This window comes from Bemisia tabaci, chromosome 5 (genome assembly GCF_918797505.1).
Source record: "Bemisia tabaci chromosome 5, PGI_BMITA_v3".
Taxonomy (NCBI): Eukaryota; Metazoa; Arthropoda; class Insecta; order Hemiptera; family Aleyrodidae; genus Bemisia; species Bemisia tabaci.
Window position 1 is genome coordinate 21309737 of NC_092797.1, and position 19206 is coordinate 21328942.

General features: G+C 42.4%; 1 protein-coding gene across 2 annotated transcripts in view; it reads left to right on the top strand.

Moving 5' to 3' along the window:
* Window positions 1-19206, top strand: part of LOC109036570 (ecdysone receptor) — a 289601-nt gene that overhangs the window by 100847 nt on the left and 169548 nt on the right. Inside the window, exon 1 of one of the 2 annotated variants that reach the window (XM_019050872.2) lies at window positions 11185-11325. The exons of the other annotated variant lie outside the window; for it this stretch is intronic. The gene's annotated coding sequence lies outside the window, so the exon portion shown is untranslated. Of the gene's footprint in view, window positions 1-11184; window positions 11326-19206 lie in introns of those variants that run through there. 2 annotated transcript variants of the gene reach the window in all.

A 19206-nucleotide genomic window follows, 5' to 3' on the forward strand; every position in this document is an offset into this window, starting at 1 on the left:
AACATTTATGCGAAGAAACAAAGTCGAATAGGTGCTTCATTAATTTTTGAAAAAAACGGATGGTATCAATTTTCATAGTAAGTAATTCTGGATAATTGGAGTTTAGGTTGGCTGCTTTTATTGACCCCAAGAGCTCTGCTACCTGTTCAAACCTAACCTCCAAAATTATCAACACGTCCATTCTCTCCACGCACAGGCACTCTAGTTTCTAGACATGATTTTCGCAACAGCGCGGCAACGTTGCCGACGACCGAGTGGGAAAGCAAGAACCGGCTCCATCGCCTCGTCTCCCCCGTCCCCCCGACAGGGTGGAATGTGGGGGAGAAAGAGGGGGGGGGGGCCTCGTCGTTGCGGATCGCGAGCCCGGCTTCGCTCCGGCGCGGTGTGCAGACCCGACGTTGCTGGCTGATGGTCGCCGCCCGAAGGAATGCCGCGACCAGGATCCTCCACGTCGCCGAAGACAGCGAGACGCGGCAACGCCGAGCCCGGCTGAAAGTTGTGTGAGAGTAGTGCGGTCAGAGGTAGGAGCTTCGAGCCGGTAGAGGCAGGTAAAAGTAAAACGGCCTCGGCCCTAGATGGTGTTTTGCTTCATCGATGACTTTCGTTTCCTCTCGGAGCCGCGCCCCCCTCCCCCCTCCTGCTCGGCCCCGCGCGGCCTCGAGAGCATCCTGGTCATCTGGCGTTCCTCGGGTATGTGTATGTCTATCGGGAATTCCATGAGGTGCCTCTCCGACGGCCGGGCTGAGAACGTTGTAACGGAGGACTGGAGAAAAGTGGAATGGAAAAGCTCAAGGTGACCTTGACGGATAGAAGAGCCTCGGCTTCGTCGCTGAATATGCCTTCTCGTCCACTGGGAGTTCCACGAGATGCTTCTCCGGGTCTTGTCCGGCAGTCGAATGAGTACAGGGTGTCTACAAGTCCGGAAATAGTACTGATTTTTCAAGGGCGGTCCGGAAGTACTGAAGAGGTGCGGACATTTTGCAAGGAAGTCCGAATTTTTTTTCATTTTTGCCGCAAGTTGAGCGGGAAATTCAAATTTTTCAAATTTCGTCAGTTGAAGGTATTGAAAAAGTACTGAATTGCTCTGTTGAGGAGGCACTGAATTTCTTGGGAATGTACTGGAAAAGTACCGTAAAAGCACTGATTTTTGGCCAGCCTGTTTTAGGAGACACCCTGGAGTACAATTCAGTGTATCGTGACGGAGTAAGACTGATGGAAGCTATGTAATGGGAAAGCTCAAAATGACCTTGACGAGCCTCGGTTTCGTTGCTGAATATACCTCCTCGTCCACTGGAGTTCCACGAGATGCTTCTTTAGGTCTTATCCGGCGGTCAGACTGAGAACATTGTAACGGAGTATAAGACCGAAGGAAAGTGGAATGGGAAAGCTCGAGGGGACCTTGATGAGTAGAAGAGCCTCAGCTTCGTTCCTGGATATGCCTCCTGCCTCCTGCGGGCTGATTGTTGAAATTGATAGACAAAGAAGACAAAAGGGATTCCGAGGGATCCTTCTGGTGGAAGTGGACAAAGGAGGTAGGTAATAGACTAAGTAACGGCAACCCACGAGGGACCTGATAGTTAGTCCATCATTTTCTCCCTTAGTCTATAAGAACCAACAATTTCAACCAATTGGATAGCTCCATACTCCCTATGTCTTCTTTGTCTATAGCTTTGTCTGTCAATTTCAATAATCGGGCCGCTGGTATGGAGTAGGGACCATGGAAAAGTGGGATAGAAAAGCTCTAAGTGACCATGAAAAAGAGGAGAGCCTTATCTTCGTTTCGTTGTATGTCTCATGGTTTCGTTCGACAGACAGCCGAGGAACGATGCGATGTAACGGAGTGCTATACAGAGTTAGTGTGAACGTTCAAATATTCCAAAATTGTCAGTTTTAATTATTACCCAGCATGTAACATTTTAACACAAGTTATAAGGGATTTCGCCTGAAAATATTCTTCATTGGTCTGAAGAGATGGTACTTGCAAATCATTGTTTACGTGTAATGAAAACAAATGCTTTTAAGTATCTGTATGATACCCAACATTTTGGTTCATAGAGAAGAGACATACAAATATGTTGACGTCACAAAATGCTGTTTCTAGAAAATAAAACTGGAAAGGGGGGCGCAAATTGTTAATCGAATCTCAACTTCGATCATTGCTGGATTAGACCTTAGTTGTAGAGTTGCTACTATCGAGCAACGGTGGAGGGTTCTTTTAAGGCTTCTCCCAGCTAGTTATCATCAGGAAATCAGGTCGTTATTCGCAAAGCGTACAAGCAGTTTTAAGGCGTCTTACGGGTAGCGAATAAGACTTGTAATTTTTTTCAAGTTCCTGGAGCCTATTCGGAAATACAATAAGTCCTTTAAATCGACAAATGTATGATATTTTCTTTGTAAAAAAGTCCACCCCTCTTCCCCGTCTTCCCTTGTAAAATGAAAATACTCTGCCTAACGTATCAAATTCATCCGACTTTTTCCGCCTCTCGCTTGCGACATTACTTTGATTCTCGATACGGATTCCGAAAGATAGCTCCTATCTAATTGTATATACCTATTAAAAATAAAATAAATAAGTAAAATAGAATCATTAATGTAAACTTCGAAGGATTCAGACTTTCAGTCGATTCCATCTTTTTCTATTTCACTCGTGGGGCTGCCAGATTGTGCGATAAATGTGAATATTATACATGGATTTGAATTGGGAAGAGTGTCGGAAAAGCAACTTATCTGGCAACAATAGAGTCTGCGAGGGACGAGAGGCTGCCTTCCTGGGAAAATGTTAAAGTAAATATTTTAAAGTAAGTTTGAATAATTGCGCCAAACACAGCGGGGTCAGAAACGCATATTAGCGTCCATAAGATCACAACAATACTTCGCGCATTGCGCCAAACAGTGCGGTTGGCGAGAGGCGCATGTTAGCGCCTACACGCCCGCAGGAAAACTTCTCGCATTGCGCAAAACGGTGCGGTCGGCGAGAGGCGCATATTAGCGCCTACAAGGTCAAAAGAATACTTCACGCATTGCGCATATCGACGGCGCGGCGTAAGTACGCAATCACATGTCTCGTTTGCGGTGTCTGAGAATCTCCGCCTCTATGACGGCACTCCATAAATTTTATTGGCATTTTTGAAGCCGAATATCACTCGCGTATGACCGGGGTTCCATGGGGCACAGCCCCTTGGCTAGCCGTGACGGACGCGCAAAGCGCGTCCAGAGCGGCTAGTATCTTTAAAAGCTCGTCCATATCCATCCATCCTCAATACTTCACTTACCGTTTGTTATCTATAAGGAACGTAATTTGGTTAAGTGAATGTGAATTCTGAGGTCTCAGTATTTTTTTGGTTCATTAATTTTGATCAACACCCTCTTTCTGCTGAAGTTCTCAGAAGCCCATTCGAATTAAGACCTTTTCACCCTGTTTCTCGGGGTATTCATCAGTAAAAAAAAAATGTCATCTCTGATCAACAGAAACATTGCATCCTTTGAGAAGTTCACCGAGTAAGCAGTGGCGTGGCGTGCTTTGCGATTTATCGATTGTCATGCCATTTAGACCTAAGGAAAAGGATCGATGAAGAGTGATCGCAGCGTATACCTCAATAATCGATTCTTTTACAAAGGTTTAAATGGCAGAACAATCGATACATCGCAATTTACGCTACGCCACTGCGAGTAAGTCTGGCTAATTGGGTCATTTTCGGCAGCCAAATCGTCCTACACCTCGCACCCCAGTCATCATTGAACGGAAATGGTGAGGTCAGTTCGATACAGGAATTACGTGCTATTATCCTCGAAAAATGGCGGTATGCTCGTCCTACGTCACCAGAAGTTTCCCAGCATTAACTGCTCCTTCATGCAGTCTCCTCGCTATTCATATACATTGACATTGATCTTATGTGGACCATTTCCCAAATTCTTTGTAAAGACGTTAATAGCCTGTGACGCTGAATGTCTTAAAATATATTAACTAACTAACTAAATAACTAATTATGCGGACGGAAGGGCACGTTAGGGATGCAGCAAAACTACCAACCAGGGAAATTCAGCACTCATCCCTTCACCATTGCTAAAATCTTTAGCGGCCTTTAAATACCTTTTTACGAGCTAAAACAATCGATTTTGTGGAGAATTCTCCCGTGATCTGCAAGTTCTTAAGCGTTACATTATGCGCAACGAAATACCTTTTAAGCTTTTATCTCTATCATCGTTGTAAAATTTACGTGAAATGTAGTTTTATCTTCTGGACAATTGATTAAAGAAAATCTTTGAAAAACCAAAGTTCATTTCAGAATTTTACATCAAAAAGTATTTTTTAAGAGCTTATTCTTACAATATTGTTGAAAACTTCCTTACTAACTTAGAATACCTTCCAAGACTGAACGAATGCCTTTAGAGGAAATTTCAGTACATTCGAAATTTCTTTAGCGTATTAAAATATCTCTCGATCACTTATACCGTCTCTTCCCAGAGGGAGAAGCGTGACTCCATTCCACGCTCGCAAAGACTCAAACAATTCAATTTTTCGCCTAAATATGACTCTGCAAATTCAATCCGAAATTGGACTGATTTCTGCATGTAATCAGAGGAAGAATAATTGGAATTGTCCGCTAGAAATGGACTTTATCTTGCAATCAGGATCTACATAGTCTGGCTCATCCATTAAAACACTTGTGTGCATAGGAAAACTAACGGTACATACGTTTTTTCTGAATTGAGCAACATATTGTGGCTTCTAATCGCAAAACGTAATCCATATGCGCAACAGGATCTCTGTAAAACTACATGTATGTAATCAAAGTAAAATTGGACTTCATTTTACAAATAGGAACCAAAATTTGTCACTCAATCCAGAAACAACGTATGCACCTTTAGTTTTCCTGCGCACAAAAGTGTTATGGATGGGCCAGCCTTTGTTGATCCCAGTTGCAAAATAAAGTCTAATTGTATGTAATAAAATAGTAAATTTCTATGTAATAATCAGAGGAAGAATCGTTGGAATTTTCAGTCAGAAATGAATTTAATTTTGTAATTAGGATCTACAGAGTCTGGCTCATCCATAAAAACACTTGTGTGCTTAGGAACTCTAATGGCACATACGTTGTTTCTGAATTGAGTAACAAATTGTGGTTCCTATTTGCAAAACGTAGTCCATATGTGCAACAGGATCTCTGTAAAATTGCGATTGTCACGGAAATTTCGATATATCGAAGCGGAGTCACGTTGTTTCGTCCGAGACACGACGATTTACCCCATATCGATCGTGCGAAACGGGCCATCGGCGTCTATTCGCAGCGTCTAGTCGCGATTGCAAGCGAAGAGCGAAGCCGGCGAGTGAGAGTGCGAGTACAGCTTTAGGGGGTGCCCGCGTCAATGTCGGGGGGCCTGGGCGGGGGGCGAGAGGGGTCGTCGCTGGGGGACCGAAGCGGCATGGCGGCCCAGGGGATGGGGGTGGGGGGAGGGGCGTCGCGTCGTCCGGCTCGGCCGAACGCGCCTCGTCGAGCAGGAGCTGACGCGACGAGTAGCGATGGAAGAGTGAAATCGAAAGCGCGACCCGACCGCGGCCGTACCTCGGGAAACGCGGCCTCGGAGTTTTCCCGGCCGGTAACCCAATTATTCCGACGCGGACGTTTCCGAGGGTTTCCAGCGGGGGACCAGGGGCTTGATTACTGTGGCTGGATCGGCGATAAGAATCGCTTCTAATGGAAAGTGGCTCCAAAATCACCGATGAACAAATCGGGAAAGTTGAAAGGAGGGGTATCGATAAGGGTCGTATTTGGGCCCACTTTAGCCGAATTGCCGCAACAAGGTGTCTAGCATCAGGATTATCCCGATTCCATCAGGATTTAATCCCGATTTCATCAGGATTTGAGGAAAAATCGGTCGTAAAATCAGGTGTACGGTTTCGACTGTATATAGTGTATATACCTCATGTATGTATCTATGGTTACGCACGATCTCTTGTTTTCCTTGTCCTTCCCACGCATATACATGCTCCTCTGGTCCATCTAGATTTTTCATTATTTCCTTCCCTTTCCCCCCTTTTTCCTACATCAGGATTTGAGAAAAGTCGGCTGTCCGATCGGATATTTTAATTATGCTTTCGCATACGCTTATGCACAAATTTTAATTTTTCTCCGCAAAAAATCAGGATTTGGAAAAATTTTGAAATCAGGATTTAGCAGCAAAAAATCAGGAAAAATCAGGATTTCCCAAAATGAAAAAAAAAACTAGACACCCCGCTCAACTTTACGATTTTTTGCGTTTATTAACAAGGTCTGTATAAGGGTGTCTACCGTCAGTTAAAACTGGAAAATAACAGGAAAATCGGTCATGAATCAGGAAATTCTGAGCGTTAAGCGTCAAGCGTTTTTCAACTACACGCAGTTCAGCACATGCACGAGTGAATCATTTGATTCAATTCATCAAATATGTTGGTTCGTGAAATCAAACGAACGCCACTATATTCGTACTAATAATCAGGAAATTTAATTTTAAATTACAGGAAAAAATTCGGAAAATATCAAGACAATCCAAAACGAAATTTTAGATTGAACGGAGTACATCATGATTTGCTTATTTCCGGTCTCTTTTTGGGTCCAAAACATGGTCCAAAAATGGGTCTGATGGCCGGTTTTGGCGAAAAATGCGGACCATATTCGTTTGCAGTATATTCAAGAATCTTCGACGTGGAAATTCGGTGTTCGGAATATAGTTCGGATACTTCCAAGTATCACTTTTTAATACGAAACTCTGTGAAGCGTGCAAGGAGCAATTGACCCATTTCACCAGCTATCTTCCGAGAAATAGGATAGGATAAATCACGAGAATATTAGTACCCGTCTCCAGGTAACCTACCTACGGTCGATGCTAAATATACATACATGTAGGGCTGCTAGAATGCATAATTGCAGGGTCTATCATTTTTTTCTCTCCTTTTTATACTTGCCTCCTCAGCTGCTGACGTTTACCTTTCATTTGCGCCTATTCCTTCATCCCTCTGTCACCTTTGCCACCTCCTGTTCCGCTATCGCATGAGGGTGCCTGTCGCGGTGCCCCCCCCCCCCCCCCCCCCCGCAAACGTTTGTTCTCGTACGCGTGCTTTGAATATATGACCCTTTTTGTACATGTCTACTGTGAAACCGCAAAAACGCTTACATCGTTTTTAGCGTTTCAAAATCTCCTCTCCTATTTCATTTATCAAAGGAGAACGAACCAACACCGCGCTTGAAATGCTCTCAGAATACCCTGTACGCGGAGAGAAAAAATCAGGGGAGTTTTCAAAAAGTGACGTTCAGTATTTTTCCATTCATGAAATAATTTATAGTAAAAAGTCTAGAGTCACAAACCCAGTTGGCATTTTCGCAATTTCACATTTGAAGTGTATTGTCAATGCTCGTTTCTAAAAGCCCTAATCTCAGCGAATGGTATATGGTTTGTGGTTATTTGGTCTAGTTCATTCATCATATTCAGTCTCGTCTGATTCTAAGCTTTTATACAGGAGAGTATTGCGCCTCTCAAGTTGTTGCATGGTGTGAAATCTACACTTTTTTCGGGTCTAAAATGTTGGGTTCCGTCGCGTTTTCCGAGTTTTCTGAGTGCAAGTTTTGAACGTGTTCCAGTGAAATTTCCGATTCTACAATATTAATGGTATGCCCAAAGTAAGACGAGTAAAAACGAGTTTCAGGCGTTCTTGTTTTCCTTCAGGAACTTTCATATCAGCTCAATAGCAAAAAAATATATTTTGAACTACGTTTAGTTAGTATATTGAAGGGTTCGAATCAGGAAAGAGCAACGTTTGTAGGAACGAGAGATTCCTACCCGCAGAATGACCGTATAATTAGTTTGGCAAGTTTTATCATAGCTTCTCTAACTTTGAAGTTGCATCTGCTATTTTTAGATCCTCATTGAGTATAGCGCGGCACACACCGTTGACCTACTCTTGGAGACTCTCCGAAAATACTTCACCGATCCCGAAGGGATGTTCGATTCATGATTTATCATCTATCGTTTGAACTTACGCCTGCAAAGTGCAAAGACGGTCTACTAGGATAGAATAATTGCTTCCGATTAAACCTCTTCCCCTGAGAAAAACTTGCGTTGAATCAATAGAAATTCCAATTATAATGCTCGGACGAAAATTGCATTGATTCATCAGGAAACCTTGTTTCAAACTGTACAGTTGTTCCAAAGATATTCCTGTCACTTTAAATATATTTCCGGTTGATTCAACGAGAGCTCTCGTCAAATGGAAAATGTTTAATATCGAGAAATGGAATATCAAGGATTTCGGAGTCCACGTCATAATTTGGCTCTTTTTTAACGAAGAGGCCCATGAACTTTTTCCACTTAAAGAATAGCAACAAGTTCGCCTTCAATAATGTGATATGTAATTTGTGCGTCTTTGAAGAAGCAACAGTTGCTTGCACCAGATTGAGCATGTTCATTGTTCATTTGGTTTTTACTCGAAGAAGACATGAAATTCCCTCATTTATAGTGTTTTACTCTTACTCTGATTAGCTCTTCTTCAAAAAATTTACAGCCAATAGACAAACAGACATAGGTTCAAGCATTTTCATTTGGTTCCAACTGCAGGGACGCTTCTAAAAAGCCGCTTAGTTCTGAACCTCCTTAACCTGTATCGAAAAGGTAATGAAGCCCCGAACTGAATCTTGTGGGAGCAGCGGAAATTCAGGCATTTTATCGTTCGTTTAGTGCTGATAGCGACACTGTTTCCAATTAAATGTGGGTGTGTTCTCGTCTCTTAGTTGGACCAGGTGATTCGGTGGCGTACTGACACTGACGGGGCACGATACTATGATGTCAAGAAACTACTGTAAGTTCATTCAAGCTTCGCCTTGGAGCTCCAAACAATGTTAACAAGTTCGATTGTGAGTCGGCGTTCTTGGTTCACGGACGATCGTTGCTGAAAATGATTAGTCGTCACTTTGCGTAGACGCCAAACTTAATCTCCTTCGCTTCGTTGCGCGAAGTTGCCTTTCGAGTTCACATGCCGCAAAAACCAGCTCCTCCACCCGTTGTACACTTGTTCAGCGTGTGAGGCTGACCATGCTATTCGGTTCAGTTTCACTTATTTCCAGATAACGAAGCACACTGGTTTCATTGCCAGGTCTTGCAAGTTTGTATTCGGGTTTTCTCCTAATCTAAATGTATGTGAAACAATCGGTAGATTGGACAAACTGCATAGGCGTAGCTAGGCCATTTTGCTGGGGGGGGCCTGGCCCCCCACCACCGGGGGGTCTGGGGGGTATGGAATACCCCCCAGGTCAGCGGGGGGTCCGGGGGGCCTCCCCCGGAAAATTTTTGAAATTTTAACTCTATTTGAGCGCATCTCGAGGCACTTGTGGCGTTAATCTTCCTTCAATTTCTGCATAAAATTCACCCAGTTTTATGCATTTTAAGGTTAAAATACTTTGAAATTGTTGCATTCAACAGGTTATTCCATTTATTTTCTCACTTTTAACCACTCATTTGTGTGAAAATTGCGAAATAAATGTTTAGTGAATGCCAGAATCATTGTTCTGTATTAGGAAAAGCCCATGCAAAGTAAAATATAATATATAATGAGCAAGACGTAACTATGAACGAATGAGCATTTGTCATGTACCAAAAAATAAAGATATGAATTATGAATTAGAAAAAAATCGATTGCATCCAGATTTTTTAGAGCAATTCAACTGAATAATGAACAGAGAAGAAAAAACTAACCGTTCGAGCGCGAGATTTTAAGTAAAAACTATGTGCATTGAGAGTGATAAATTTCAATCAGTGCACCATCCAGAATTTCTGGGGGGGCCAGATGATACTATTTCCAATTTTGGGGGGGGCCAGGCCCCCCCTGGCCCCCCCTTCCTACGCCACTGACAAACTGCCTCGCATAGAGTCGATTTCCACAAAGAATTTAAATGAAGGTGTTAAAAAGCTTCCAACTTTCAAGAATGTCTACTGTCTTGCGAGGAATGCAACTATTTCGAATGATCTCTCTAATTTATTGATGTTTTGCCCAACCATTTTAAATTAAGGTTTCATTTCCATGCACGGTTATATTTAATCAGTTCCTTCTTTTTTGTGTTTTGGGGGGAAATTGTGAGGTAATCTCATGAAACTCATTCATGAAAGCACTCATTTTAGCCGAGTCCTATTAGGGTTGAAGCCAGGACTAGTTAAATGTTATGATTTTTTGGGCTCATTTTCCTCAGGAGATCAAGAAGAATCTTATGCACTAAATTTTGTCAAAATTCTCCCAAAATTTGACTCCAACCCCCATCCCGCCCCCCCCCCCCAATTGAAAATTGACCGAATAAATCTACAGATTTTTCCTCTCCCCTGATTACCACCCCAAGGGTCGTCCATAAAATTGACAACATCTCCAATTTTTGACCCTTTCCCCTCCTCCCTCCAAGTGGAGCACCTCTAATCAATTCTTTTCGCATGCGAGGCACCTCCAGCTCCCCTCCTCACCCCGTCCCTAGGCAACTGACGCAATTTATGGACGGCCCCGTTCCGCGTCTCAACGGGTTACCGAGATTCGGTGTCTTCGGGGCTCGCGAACGGACGGAATGGCGGAACCGCGGTCGAAAGTGAAATGGCTCCACCTCGATTCAGCGAGAGCTTTTTCCGGCTTCAGGTTCCGAAGTTTCGGTGCGCTCGGGTTCGATCCGACAACCGAGTGAATGAGTATGAGCTGTATTGAGACTTTAGAGGGAAAGAAAAGTAGGTCATTCCCCCTGTCGCCCTTGTGTCCTCCGCCTCCTCCGCCGCCTCCTCGGCCCGGGTCGCGGCGCGGCCTCCTCTCTCTCGCTCCTTCCATTGACTATGCCCCCGGAGCCCCCCGCGCCGCGACGCGCTCTCTCTCCCGCCCCGGCCGCGTTATGCATGGCGCCCTGCGCCTGCCTCGCGCTCCGCTCCGCTCCGCCTCGCCTCGCCTCGCGGCCTGCATGTTGATTTTAGTACGTCTCTGGCTTTTGTGGTGATCGAGCGCTCCGCGTTTGCCTCCTCCAGTAGTTCCAGTGCCCCACTCCAGTCTCCCGGTCGCTTCGGTGTCGTCCCGCTTTCGGTCGTTGCCGATCTTGACGTTGATATCGACGACCCTGTGCTTCGCGGACGGATTTTCTGTTTTTGTTTTTGCTTTTTGATTACTCTCGTGAACGCGACCCGGTGCTGTGTGTCCTCCCCCGGCCCCGACGCAATTTTTTGTGGTGACTACCCTCCAAGTGTTGTGTTTCTAACAGTGTCAGTGTTTCCGGATCCTCGCCCAGGATTATTCGCTGGATACGTTATCTCTCGAGTCTACGAACTTTTATTTACGAGGTTCGTTCACTTTATTCAAGTCTCTCTTATGCGTTTTCTTCCAGGCGGGGTGTTTACCTTTCGCTTGGATTTAGTTTGGTTTTCCTTGATCTCCCCTAGTTTACAAGAATCCAATAAGGATGTTCGTTGTTGGAATTAAGATAATCGAACGATTGGGGGAAAGTCCGGAAAATGAAAAGGAGGGAGGAATGTTTTTCTAGATTGAAAATGTGAAGGAGCAAAGCAGCAAAATCTCTGACTATTTAGGAAAATGTTTTCCTTCCTCTCCGTCGTTGGTATTTATTTAAACTTAATCGATGTTGAATGTAAAACGAAAGCTTGGTTTTTTAAACGATTCATTGTACCCTTGCTGGGAACTGAATTTACTCAGCCTTGTGAGGTGTATTGCAATGCAGTGGTAGGGAGAAACTCGACGCTTGGAGCCGCGTGCTGGGGCTGGGGGTCACGTGATGAGTTTCCATGGGGCTGCCCTACCACAACTTTAAACTCGAGCTTTCGGTTCCCGAGCGCATTTAGACTTGCCGCCTACTCCTTTCCCCTTCAAAGTGCATTTGGATTTAAATTAATTCTTCGACCAAAATTAAAATACGTCTCTCTGACATCATCCTCTTTTTCCACCTATTAATATTCGGTGAAAATCCTTGAAGCCACTACTGGCTCTACCCGAACTTTTGCCAACCGGACATAGATTTCGTCACGGTTCATGATCAGTCGAAAGAATATTGATAAGCTTAGTTGAAGCTTAGTGACATGCAAAGCTTCTTGAAGGTAGTCAGTAAGGCAAGTAGATTTGCAACGTTGCTTCTTTCCGGTTTATTTTTGATTCATATGGAAGGAGAACCAATTGCTGCCACTGATTATCGAATTTTCTCAGAGATCCTTCTTGCCTTATCAAGTTTTCAACAAAAATATCCGTTTGGCAAAATATTAACCGGTTTTCTTTCCGATAGGTAAATATGCGGATTTTTTAAGATGACGCCACCAATAATTGAGGTGGTAATGCGTATCACTATAGTGCAATTAGTCAGCAAAATTTAGTATTTATCGAAGGAATGAACTGATATCAATTTTTAAAAGCGGCCTCGACCTCGTTTTCTTAGTTCAAGCTTCTTCCACAGGAAGCAATTCCTTCACAACCATTATAACCCGTTAAAGACAGTTATGGGGGGTCGTGGTCGTTTATCGGTCTTGGAAAAGCACGTGTTCCGCCTATCAAAGTTGTCCAAATTGATAGGAATATAGAATTACGTAATGATCCAGGATGCATTAATTTTTTTTGACGTATTCATGGCTGATGCAATTGGTGCCTCACAACTTTCCATCGAGCGCGCATACTTACTTGACCTTGTTTCAAAAATCATTTCCCCCTCCCACCAATTGACATTTTTCCGAGTTCTGAAGTAGTGAAACTAAATGCATCTTAAAATCTCAAATTTTTAGTTTTTGTATTGCCGTTTCTTACATCCATCAACTAAAATATTTAAACGAAAAATTATGGATAAGCTGTTATCATCTCAGAGGTTGCCTCTAAAGGGGACGTATGTATTGAGTTAGCATTTCGTCGTTTCCTAGTTGAGGGAACATAACTCCATTCCTAGTTTCCAAAATTGACTGAAACATTTATATTTCTTCAAAGATTACGAGCGTACAATTTGTGTCCAGGATTTTGCTGATTTATACTATAACAAGAGGAAGATTTTAATGAATTTTCCAGCTGCATGTAAATGCTAGAGGTTTCGTAGTGATAATACGATTTTCAAATGGAATTTTCGCAACGTCGTAATGTTTTTACATTATTTCGTTCGGAAAACGACGATGTACCCCCTTCCCCCCTCCCCCTCTTCCCTAAATCAAGAGCTGCAAATTTTCAATCAAAGCCGTCGCTACGAGGACTTGTCCGCAGGTGCGAGTCTTGCAAGTTGGCAACACTGTTTTCCTCCATTTAAATCAATTATAAATAATCGATGCTTGTTGAGGCTAGTATCGATACCTATCGATCATTTTACGTAAACCTAAGCCGGCGACGCTCAGTGTTGCCAAATTTTAAGAATCGCCACTGCTCGTCCGAAGTTGCGCGAAAGCTCTCGATTTCATGGGAGTGACGATGAGGCGTAGAACGGGAGAAGGCGAGATTTACGATTTGTTTTTATGTGCACATTCCTCCCCTGGAGCTCGACGGGGTATTCCCCCTTTTTTATTGTAAACCTGCGATGGGCCGCGGCCGCGCTCGCGAGTTCGATCCCCTCGTCGAATCCACCAGCCTCAGCGTGTTGACTCCTCGTCTCCTTGTCTGTGGTAATGGGTGCATTCTACCCCGAGTTGCCATATCTCAGTACCCTAGCGACCCTTTTCTCGGGAAGGGGTGAGCTCACTGCCTGCCCCATCGTGCTAAAAGAGTGCTTCGAGTGCATTCGAATGTCACCAGATCCTTCCTCATTTGAATATATCCGATCGCGATGAAATTCATTAAATATCTTCCCTTGAATTTTTATACCCTATTAGGACCGCGTTTAGCAGAAAGGAACCAAACCCCATCAGCCAATGCCAAATTCAACTGGGCAATTTAATTTTCTGCAAGGGAACTCTGGTGTGGATTCCTTTGAAAATTTTAAGGAATTTGCTTCGTATTATGCAGAAATTTCACTTAAATTTGCCCAAAAATCCGCCCAACCGTTTTCGTGTACAAAATTCAATTCCTCGATTAAATTTGGCTATAGCTGATGCGGCTTGGTTCCTTTCTGCTTTACATGGTGCATTTCTAAAATTGGGATGGAAGCACCAGTTGGTCCATTTCTAAGTGTAAATTGAATTCCAGGAAAATTGGGATGAAATCACCAATTTTCCGGAAAATTTTTAGTTAATCAGCATAAATGCGATAAGTTTTAGTAAGTTTCCCTAAAATGTTTTTCCGTAGGTCCAGTTTGAACGGCAAGAAAATAGGGTAGGTTGTGGACTGATAAATTGTTTCAGACTTGTCGTGATAGCCATTTGGGGCCGCACATGCTTGAACTTACGTAACGCAATCTTGGTAGGGATGTAGCTGCGTTATGGGAGGAGGGCGTCGCGAGTGCAGTGTTCCGCACCGCCAAGGTAAGGGGGCATCTAAGTATTGCGTAACGCACTTTCGTTATTGATAAGAATACAAAAGAATGCATACCCCCTTTTAAGTCTATCAACTATTTCATAACGCTTCTCCCACCCTCTCCCCCATGTAACGTACTTCAGTATTTTTTATAACGTACCTAAAGATATCACGCCTGAGACCCCTCCCGTAATTGCGTTACGTCACACCTTAATGACCTTGAACAATTTTAACAGCCCTAATCAAAAAATACATTTTTTGTATTTATTAAGTTATTTTTGAACTTGGCCTAGTAATCCGTTCATCCATCAACAAACTGTAATTTTTTCAGTGTGAATTTTTCGTAAACGCTGAATTTCAGGTCTCCCGCCCCCTCGCTCGTGACGTACATCTAAATTCCTCCCCTCCAATATAAAAGATGCTGGATATTATTACCATCCTCAAAATCGCACCCCTTTCAATGCCTATTGCTCGTAAAATCTTTCCTGAGGTATCATTTTACCCAAATCTAGGGGTGAAATTCCTTGAGAAGGAGGGAGCTTCGGAAAAACACCACAAAATAAATTGACCCAGAAAGGTCAAGGTATACCTACTACATAAGATTGCGGAGGGGAGAGGAAATAGCCATTGATGCCTTTAAGTGCCACTGCGTTTTTAGCACTTCGATTTGCGTTAGAGGAAGCTCAAATAACGGCTGTAGAATGGAAATGATACCGCTTGGTACTAAGTCGAGTCCTAGAATTCGGCCCTTTCGCATCGTGAGAACGTAATTCTAAACTAGTATAAGGGAAAGCCCCCCCCCCCCCCAATACCTTTTTTTCATAGGTCAATGGTCGTAATTATATTCGGTTGCCCGCTATCATTTTTCTAACCCAATGCCGCGCCACTCCGAAAGAACTCCTCGCCGCTGATGATGCAGGCTTTGAAATTTTCCAATCGAGACGTCTTGAACCTTTTTCAACATTCAAGTCGAAACGTCGGAATGCTTGAAGAGAAAGCTGAATCACCTTGATGTCTTTTCCATGATAGTCTCCAACGTGATTGGCGGCAGCAACTGTAAAGATGTATAGCCTCGCTTGTTGGAGTAAATCATCATGGATATTATTTTTTTCAGAGTCGAATCTAATCAAAAATTTCCTCCAAAATATCTGTGCACAAAACGAAAAGAGAACGGTATTTTTCACCAATGTTCTCTCGCGAACGGGAATTTTCGCAAAATCTTTATTAGTTCTTCCGGCTAGTGGATTTTACCATGCTCGTTTTGTAAGAAAAAGTATTCTTCAATGAAAAATGTATCACGGTGAACACGGTTAAGCATAGTAAATGATCATGTTGGAATTTCTTTGAAATGTAGTACAAGAAATAAAAGTTCATGTTGTGCGTTTACTGAAGTAGCATTCATTAATTGGAATCACTGTGGTAGTTTCTTTAAGTATTCAATGATTCCATGACTCATTGAGCCGGCGGGGTGAACGACACTCAGAAGGCCGCAAACCCTTGAAATGGCAATTATTCGATCCATCTTTGGTAAGACATTTGACATCCATACTTGGAAAAAAAATCTCAATACGTAGCAGGCATCATTGAGCTACATAGTTGTAGCTGAAAAATTGGTCGTTCTCCAGACAAAAGAACGTAACTTTGTTTCAACGTTGCAAAATTTCCACTCGCTAATAGTATTTCTGCCAGAAAAGTGTCAAAAATATCACTTGCCAAAATCAGTTTTAAACCTTGGAATTCTGAGAAACAAAAAAGTGTGCGGCAAAATACAAGACCCTCCGAGTTGCTTATGAACTAGATGCATTTACGGTAGCAAAATTTTCTCGTGACACTTTCCTTAACTGTTTCATCTCAGATATCGTACGTTTAAAAACCGAAATATGTTTCTTAACGAACCGACCGAGGAAGCTCTAAAGCTATTTATCCTTCATTTGTTTCTCGAACAACGGCAATGCCGTTGGATCAAACTTTAACTGTTTGGAGGAGGTTTACCTATCTCTAAAATTCCAACAGATTGCAAAGCCTACGACCTGCAGTTGCAGCACAAGGTGCAGAGAAGACTACCTTATGAATATGAATGCAATGAATATGAATGATCTAAAAGAAAAATTACATTTGATTCACCAAATCGTTACTCCCCTAAAATGTACAGCATTAGTAGAGTTTCCGAAACATCTCAACCGAGAAATGTCCCCTCTGCATCCAATTTTTCTATCTCTATTCTTCTCCTTTTCTCCGTATCCTTCTTCTCCTTCTTTGTCTTCTTCTTCTTCTTCTTCTTCTTCTTTCAAGAGGTTCCGAGTTCAATTCCATGGCTAGGCAACCCGAGAATGGTAATCCGCAAGGTTTTAGGGTCTGATCTGGGTCTGGGTCTGAAGGCCCCAGAGGCAAAAAGATGCAAAAAAACCTATGATATCCTGTTAGAGGAACATATGAGCTACATTCTTGCACTGATAAGAACGTGTTAGCTCGTGTTAGTGATAACTAAAACTTAAGGTGAAGGCAATTTTTTGCCTAAATTAGGACAAAACTTTGGAGTCTCATGGTGGTCATAAAATTAATCTTAATACTAAAAACGATTAAACCATCAAAAAGTACTTACTTTCACCTTTCTTTTCCGTATTTGATCGGGGATCTACGCCAACAAAACGACACAAGGCAATACACGATAACGTGCACTTTAAATTCTCACGTTTCTTTACTTACCTCGGAGGATGTGAAGTTCGCCACCATATATCTGATTATAAAGACAATTACATAAGATTTGATAGGTCATTTCACACCTACTAAAGGATGTAGGTAAGGATTATATGCTCGATTGCCAGATTTTCGTACTTTCAAAAATCGGATTTTTGGCCACGATTCATTAGGCCTAGAATCTTTATAATAATTCTAACCATGAAAATCAGCGCAGAATGGTTGACAGCCTCCATTGAGTATAAGAATGTCAAAGCTATTTAGGTCTAAGTAGTATTGAGTATATCTAGAAAATTTTGCTAGCAGGGTTTGATGATCAAAGAGTAAATTATTTTTAAAAAATCGCTTGAAATGAAAATTTTTAGGGACAATTTTTGGTTCGGGGAGGGGGCGCCCTAAAGGGCTAATGCCATATGTCTTGCTAACACGAATATCACCATATTGAATGTGCAATTTTTTTAACTTACGCTCCAGTCAGGATCAATAGACCGAAAAACATAGTACTGACTTGATTCAATTTCAATCATTTCTTCTCCTCTTATTTTTCTGGATTAAATACGTATTTTTGGGGCTTCTGCCTTGATAACCTCTTGATCATTGAAAAATAGATTTCATATTATAGTGAGACAACCTTCAAAACATTAAACTGACATTCAATTTGGTATTCTAATCATATTTGGCTTTTCTTCTAATTTTTTGGTTTCAAGGGCCTGCCGCCATCTTGGATTTAAGAATTTGTAAAACTAAGGTCAAATTTGAATTCAGCGACCCAAAAAACATAAGTACACCAAATTTCATGATATTCTGATCATTTCCGATTTATGCCACAATGCGGCGTCCGTCGCAGACCATAGTGCGGGGAAGCGAGTCGAGAGGGCCGCGCGTAATTATCGGTGACCCATTTGTCAAGCTGAATAAACCGTTATAAAAATGGAGACAAAGGCTTGATGAAGGTGAACAGAAGTGGGAAATGAGTTGTCAATCCTACGGCAGCAACCTCTTAGTCACCCCTAATCGCCGGCTCACCAGTGCATATTGCATGCTGTAATGCTGCATGTTGTGGTTCGGCCACCGGGTCTCGGGGCGAGAGCCACTTTGCCTCCGCCGCTGTTGCCTAACCTACCGGATAATTATTTATATCGTTTAAATGGATAATGTTAGAGTGACTTTCTGGAGTTTTCGGGGTTAATAAGTGGAATTTCAGGGGACGATTCCTTAATGACCATTTTTTCCCTTTCTTTTGGAGCCATCTCATGATTAATTTAGTAGCACTGATTTTCTTCTTCTTCTTCTTCTTCTTCTTCTTCTTCTTCTTCTTCTTCTTCTACCTTCTGACTAGAGCCGTGACCCTGTTTGTCTAGCTTCTAAATTAGTATATAAATATGACAAAATGCAAATATGCACTGATTTTGCCAGTGAAAATTGTGGTCAATGGTAGTTTGGAGAGATTTTTTGGCTCAAAATAAACATTTATTTTTTTTATGTGAATATGTTCTGAAGTTTAACCCCAAGGGCTTCTCCTTTCACGTTTAAAGAATTCTTTTGTTTTGTTTTGTTTTTTTTTTTTTCAAATACTGGGGATAGTTTTGTGTCAATCGTCATGCTAATAAAAACGTAGGTGTAAGGTGTAATCTTCAATCCGAATTTCAGGTCAACTATTATATTGGGTCGGTTTTTCGGGGGTTGTCAAGAGGTCCTCCACTTCACTAAAAAATAACTTTGGCCTTGAAAGCCGTACTTACAAGCCTATAGACATACCGTTCGCTCCGGGCTCTGAGACCGAAGTTCTGGGTGAAGCACCTGTTGCTCCGGCCACTGAACTCGGAGCAGTCTCAAATACTCGGATTTAAGCAAATGAGAAGAAAAAACCCACCTGATGACTGAGGAGACAATAGATACACTTAACCTACTTTGATTAGTCTTCGAGAAGAATTCAAAGTGGTAGCGCGGTTTTTATCTTTTAAGTATGACGAATCACCTTAACGCAAGAAGATAAAACAATTTGGTCTGTGTGCCGTAATGCAGAGCGTTTTCTTAAATTAGAGGTTTTTTTTAAGAAAAAATTCGGCTTATCCTCTTGCGTCATTCTCCTGAATCGCTGT